Source organism: Raphanus sativus, chromosome 6 (genome assembly GCF_000801105.2).
Source record: "Raphanus sativus cultivar WK10039 chromosome 6, ASM80110v3, whole genome shotgun sequence".
Lineage (NCBI taxonomy): Eukaryota > Viridiplantae > Streptophyta > Magnoliopsida > Brassicales > Brassicaceae > Raphanus > Raphanus sativus.
The window spans coordinates 31,690,895-31,698,428 of NC_079516.1; the positions used below are offsets into that span (position 1 = coordinate 31,690,895).

General features: G+C 44.1%; 1 non-coding gene across 1 annotated transcript; it reads left to right on the forward strand.

Annotated features, from left to right (window-relative positions):
• Nucleotides 1-1,426: 1,426 nt before the first annotated feature.
• On the forward strand, nt 1,427-1,533 carry LOC130497231 (small nucleolar RNA R71). The gene has a single exon (XR_008936240.1). It is a non-coding gene; the product is annotated as a small nucleolar RNA R71 (small nucleolar RNA).
• The last annotated feature ends 6,001 nt before the right edge of the window (nt 1,534-7,534 follow it).

Here is a 7,534-nt window from a genome sequence, read left to right on the forward strand (position 1 = left end):
ATCAACAGCTAGAAACATTTCTACACAAGGAAAAACCTACGGAAAACTAAAAACGCAAAAACACGCACACGCCGAAGGAACCGAGCAGCCGACTCCGGACGTGGCCGTGGCCGCCGGGCGGCTAGCCTCGTGCTGGCCGTGGCCGCGGCGGCTAGCGCACGTGCTGGCCGTGGTCGCCGGGCGGCTAGCCCCGTGCCGGCTCGGATCGTCGGACGGCTAGTCTTCGTGCGTAAGTTCTAGACCTCCGGGTCGCCAGAAATCCGTGTTTTGCGACTTTCCGAGATCCCGCAAACAAAACTCCTTTTCCTGCTCCAAGATTTCCAATAACCCATAAGACGTCAACGGACAGGAAGACTTCGTATAAAACGGTGATGGTTATCTTAAAACACCATTCGCCTCAGCAATGGATCGAAGATCTTCCGAAAGACTCGACATCCAAGTAGGAGCATTCTTTCAAAGAAATTGTAGAAAACAACGGAAGTCCGGAAGACGGCCCGAAAGGGACCAAACCCGATCGGACGACCCGTTTACGATTTTAGTAGATAGATGCGACGGTTTGCAATTATCTTCACATAACAAGATAAATGTTAAACTTCTGAAAAGATAAATGTCAACTTTCCCGAAAAGATAAATGTCAACTTTCCCGATAAACACGAAAGCCGACGAAAATGGAAAAAGTCCAGCTCGCGGCAGACTCAGCCCATCAAGAATAGCCCGTCATATGGGAGTATATAAGCAAGGCTAGGAGCAGAGGAAGGGGGATCCGAAATCAGAAGAAAGAAACCACTCCAGAGCAATTTAGAACTTAGGCGTTTATTTCCTTTTTTAGCGAGCTGCGACTCAACTAGGTTAGATCTAGGTTTTGAGACTAGCGACGATCGACAGCTCTTGCGGCCGAGATCTCGACCTGTTGTCCAAACGCTCTCCGCAGATTCGGAAATAAGATTCTTTCTTTTTGCTCTCTTTATTTTACGCATTTATTCCCAAACTAGACTCGTATTAACTTTGTCGTGCGTGGCCCAGCAGATAGCCGGGATCCTCGGGGAAAACTAGGTCAACTTAGTTTTCCTACGTTTAAACTTAACTAAAATCGACAGTGCGAATTTCGGTTCCCACATGTACCTTCCGCGTTGCTTTATCCTGAGGGGATTCTTCCATGATGAAGACCTGGTTCTGATTGCTCTTAATCAGCTGATCAACCTTGGCAGAGTGCTCATTAATCTTGCTGTTATCAACGCTGTTCACCTTCTGAGTGCGATCAGTCTCGCGGTTATTATCAGTTGAGCTTGAAGCCATGTTCTCAATCAATGCGAAGGCACCTTGAGTGGACTGGGTCATGAAATCTCCATTACTGGTTGAGTTCAGAGCGTTCCTGTACTCCCATCCTACTCCATCGTAGAACACTCCCAGAAGGTAGTCTTCCTCAAAACCGTGATGTGGGCACTCTCTGCGGTAGACATTGAATCGCTCCAATGCATCACATAACGGCTCGTTTACTAGCTGTTTAAAGGTCGCGATCTTCTGTCTCAGAGCTGCCGTCTTCGATTTCGTGTAGAAGTGACTCAAGAAAGCATATCGGACTTGTTCCCAAGTGGTGAGTGATCCAGTAGGTAGGGAATCTAGCCAGCGAGAAGCTTTCCCATCAAGAGAGAAAGGGAACATAGTACACTTGATGTAATCGGGTGGTACTCCATTCGCTTTAGTGAAACCACACATCTTCAAAGTGCTCGATCTGGTCCATCGGTATCTCAGCAGGAAGTCCATTGAAGATCTTCCTTTGCACTAGACTTATCAAGGATGGCTTGATCTAAAAGTCTTGCCTAGTGTACGGTGGAGGGTTGATGGCAGATCGCGTAGCAGGCAGATTAAGCAGTAAGTTTCTCTGGCCGATCTGAACAACCTCCTCTGGTTGGTTCTGCTGATTCGCAGCATTCAGAGCAGCTTGCTCGGCAGCAGCTTGCTGCGCTTGGATCGTTTGCTGCATCTGCTGTTGCATGTGTGCAAACGCAGCAGTGAGATCATCCAGGTGATCACCCATATTGGTGTTCGTAGATCTCGGCTGTTGACGGTTCTGTCGTTCCAATCTCGCTAGTTCTTCGTTGGTAAGCTGATGCAATGGTCCTTGTGCGTTGCTCCGAGTATGTCTACTGGTCATGCACCTGGATCATCAGCTGAAACAAAGAAATAAACACGAGTTAGATATCTTAGACTAGATATGAAACCGAAAATTAGAGTTAAAAAATCTGGTCCCCGTCGCAACGGCGCCAAAACTTGATACACTAAAAATGAATCCTTGCTACTGCCAAATTAACAGTTGCAATTATAGTATTTGAGATTCAAATCCAGAGGACCAGTCTACACTCTAGTTCTATGAGTTCCTAAATCAAGCTAAGAAGAAGATAATGATTTGGTTTAGAAAGTGACGTAGAGAACAAGTAAAAAGCATAAGTGATGAATTCAAGTTAAAAGAATTTAATCTAGGATGAATGCGAGTGATCTCAATCACGACCGAGCAGCTATCCAGGTTCGATGCAGTTCTATCTAGAACTCGGAGAACAGGCTAGAGCAACAAACTGTCGTGTAGTTGATCCTTTCACTGATCAGACCCAGCTCCTAAGATGTCGCTTGGTCTGAGATCTGATGGTGAACCTTAATGATTGACTCTGATTTGTTCACAATGCACCTTAACATCTACTTTCGTGTGGCTAAGGATGTAGTGCTCATTCATACAAGATGTAGCAACCTATTACACTTTTGATGCACAGATTTACTTAGGATCAAATGCTAGATGATCAGTTTAGCGTAGGCATGAAACAATGAATGAATGAAGATTTACTAAATGATAACCTATCTATGCTCAGCCGCGAATGCACTCTATCACCCTAGATCAACAGTCGACTACTCAATCATGATGCAGTGAAGAACAACAGATAAAACTGAAATACTCATGATCAGATTAAGAAGAATAAAACTAAGGTTCAGGTTGTTCTTCGAATGGAAGAGGCGAGCCGTCGCCCTTACAAAAAGCTTGAATACAAAAGTATGAAACTTGTCTTGCAAAAAACTAGCGTAAAAATAATAAAATGACAGATGGCGTTTTATATGGAGGCGCCAATGAGTAGAAAACAGATTAGGGCAACCTCGCTTTAATTCCCGAAATAGAAGTTTCCATATTCGTCGGGAACAATCTCCGGATCACTCCGTCTGCTTGTTCCGCTTGAGATAGAACAGTCTCGGGAGTGTTCTACTTGAGTGTTCTCCGCAGGATTGCTCCAAAAGGACATCTTTTCTTCATGCACCTTCTCTTCTCTCTTCTACCAACTTCAGACCTGTAAAAGGTCAAAAAGGACTAGACTGACACGAATTAGTAACTTGAAACAAATGAAAACATATATACAATGATGTGAAAAAAACCGTATATCAACCATCGATCGACACCAACGATGTCATTTCCAGATACGACTGCAGATTGCAACGCGGTTAGGATCTTGACACATGCTGAATTCACGGCTTTGCATCCTCATCCACCCACCCTCACCTACGAAGATATCGACCGACGAGACGAGCCACTCATCGATCGACACAAAGATGAGACACGCATCGATCGACCCTTTTCTCCACCTATCGATCGACGCGCATCTCTCACTTACCGAGTGCAACTACCATCGATTGACAGCAACCGAATCAATGCACTCCGACCCACACCGAAACCACAAGCTAGCCCTGCAGAAACTACTAGTAACCCTTCAGACACTACACCAACATCAGAGGGAACTGAAGGAAGAAGGTTAAGGAGTAGGAATGAGAAAACTCCTAAGAACCTTAAGAGGGAAGTTAATGAGAAGGAGATTGATGGTTTCACTAAGAGAGTTATCAGAATCTCACTAGAGAAGCCCTTTGAGGAGGTCTACTTCACAAGTAGATTGTGGATGTTCTTCAGAGAAACAAGGGAGACTGAAAATGACATTAGAAGAAGGTTTGACAATGTCAGAGAAGATATGAGGAAAAGGATTACTTTGAAGAAGAAGAGTGATCCTGAGAAGTTTGCAATACCCTGTGTAGTACAAGGGATTGAGTTTCCTCATGCACTATGTGACACTGGTTCATCAGTCAGCATCTTACCAAAGGTCATGGCAGACCATCTAGGTCTGAAAGTAGAGCCTTCACCAGAGATCTTTACATTTGTGGACTACACTCAGAAAAACTCTGGAGGCTTGATCAGAGACCTAGAAGTATAGATAGGTAATGCTATTGTCCCTGTGGATTTTCATGTCCTATACATCAAGCTAAATTGGAACTCTTTCCTCTTACTTGGAAGAGCATTTATGGCTACAGTAGGAGCTATATGTGACATGAACACCAACATGATGTGCTTGACTATGATAGATCCAGATATCCACTACGACCCTGTTAAAGTTGGCAAACCACCAACCATAACCGTGGTAAAAGAAGATGATCTTGGTATCATTGCAGTTTGTCATTGTGAAGTCGAGTATGAGACAGAGTACTCGGGATCGATCGACAACATCTCTACATCATCGATCGACACCAGCGAGTCAGAAGAGATCGACACCAACCATGGACCATCGATCGACAGAAGCTCACCAGATGATGAACTCGATCTACCAGATCATTGCTACCCAAATTTCGCCATTCCACCCAACAGAAAAGAAGATGATTACTCAGTAAGAAGTTGGGCAGATAGCGGATTTCATGAAAGTTTTGCAGTAGATATAGCCAGATCTTCCCACAGTGGAAACCACATTGAGGAATATGATGAAGACTATCGGGAAGAAAAAGCTTGGGAAAACTACATGGAGATTGATAGATTTGCAAATCGTTTCCCGAAATCGATCGACATCCACCGTCCATTATCGATCGATTATCTACTTCATCCAGCAAAACGACATCGTCCATCGATCGACATCGCCAGCATCACATCGATCAATATTGACCCAGACGACTTAAAGGACAAAATTGGAATTTCACCGATTAGGGCAACACATGGGTATATAAGGTTGACAACATTAGCCACGACATTTCAAACTTCAACAACTTTTACCCAGCAGCTTCCAGCAACTAGCAACTTAACCATGGAAGACTGCAACACCAAGAACAATCGATCCAACCCTGCAGCTAGACGATCACCATCGATCGCCACCATCACTGCACCATCGATTGATGCCCTAACCAGAGCTCAATCTCGTTTCATTATCCATATGATATCAGGAATGTTTCACTAACACCTAATGAATTTGATATTTTCAAGGACACAGATGGCTTTGCAAGAGCAATGGATGGAAGAGTTCTGCACATAACCAGAGAAGATATAGCAGACATCCTTCAAGTTGCCAATGGACCAGAGAACCTGTTCACACAGCAACGTGGCCATCTAGACATCCTAGCTCACGTCGAGGACAACCACCACATCACCATGAGAGAGGATACAGTTCCTCAAAGTTTCGGTCAACCTAGGAGTTCACCATCGATCGATATCGATTCACTACCATCGATCGACGGCGAGTTACCCAGATCGATCGACAGAGCAAGAGTCTGATGGCCCGACAGAAGATTAGAGTTTGGGCGACGTGCCTTTGATTCCAATGGATCTAGAAGATTCAAATGGGAAGCGAATTATGAATTTGGTGTCCACAGAGATGAGTTTCGACATGCTAGAGGAGTTGATGGTGAAATCATCCCTGTCACCAAGGAGCACATAAGGAGAATCCTGGAGAGAGCGTCTCTTTTTCACAAAGGTTGCTTACGCCTTCCAGAACACACATGTCCTTACCATGCATACAGACCACCACCAGTACCCTACAGCAGAGAGGAGATAAATGATATGGTGACTGATGTATGGAGAGCTCAGGCACACCTTGAGGCAGACTTTCGCACATTGGTGGAAGATACTTTCCAGCCTTTGGATAGCAGCTATAAAGCTTTCCAAAGTGACATGGTAGTGATAAGAATGGAGATTGGGAACATTATAACCATGCTTGAGAGGGAAGCTACGCCACCTGGATCGACCGAATTAGCACCTGCACCATCGATCGACATCGGCAAGACTACATCCAAGGATCGCCCAGAATATTCATCACCTAAAAGAGATGAATGGGAAATTGCTTACATCAATACACGGATTGGAGACGTCTACAGCCCTCTCAACAACAATGTTGAATGGTTAAGCAAGAGGATTGATCTTCTACAGAAAGAGTTGGCATCCATTCGCAAGAAAGATCAGACTCAGAATGCTACTATTCCGTCGATCGACACAAACTCTTCATCATCGATCGACAAAAGGTTCGCAGCAATGGAGGATAGGATGAAATCATACGAGGAAAGGCACGATCACTTCAGTTCACCTATCATGCAATACCTGGATACACTCTCACAACAGTTTAACGAGTTGCAACAAGACATTGGCATAGTTCAAGATCATATTGGTCTTCGTGACAGAAACGCGACATCGATCGACAGGCCTAGACCCATATCGATCGACATCGAGCCACCACCAGCGAAGAGAGCATGCACAGCAGCAGAAGTTGATCAGATCAAACATGAGCTATACGAAGCTATGAATGCTATGGAGGAGAGACTCAACGGGAGAAGTGATGACATTGATGACACTGTCAACGAAAGAGTGACCAACCTTTGCAGAGATACTGGTCTATTGAAGAATGAGATACTCATTATGCAGAGAACTCTGCAGTACCAAGGACAACGCTCAGAATGGATCGACACAGTTAACACTGGATCGACCGACATAACGCCCAGAGAAACGACCGACACACATGTTGTAGCATCGATCGACACCGAGTCCTTGGCAGACCGAGATCAGCTGATTCATGAGAAGATCGATGCAATACAGAATGAGCTGAGGGAATTGTCAGAATACTCCTACAACACCATCGACAGGAATGTTGGCAACATCAAATCTATTGAAAATACTCTGAGTAAACTCACGGATACAGTCCTCAAGATAGATAAGAAACAGCTGCAAAGTGATGATGCCACAAGAAGCTTCATTGCCACATGGTTTGATAGGAGGAGACACGAAATTGATGCTTGTTGTCTGATAAGCAGCAGTTTCTGCACCATATGAGTCACATACCCACCAAAGTCAAGCTAAATGACTATAACAAACCGCTGAGTGGGAAGCAATCCACTATTAGGTTTTCTTTTATTTTCTTTTTAAGTTATTTTTACATTTTTACTTTTATTTTTCGCATTAATTTTTGCAGTTTTTAAAGATCCAAGTAGAATGATGATTCCGTCGACCGACACAATCGATTCACATCGCTCGATACCACACGACCATTACTACCGATCGGCGTACATCCCTACGTATCGATCGACACCATGTCGGTCAGGTTTAGTCGTTCTATCTTGTTACATTCAGTTTTTATTTATTCATTCACTTCACTCCGGCTGTGTTACACTGGGACAGTGTAAGTTAAGCCTGGGGGGAGTTTACTAATATGTGTTTTTATTTTGGTTTTTAATAAATGTTTTTCAAAATTATTTTTCACATATG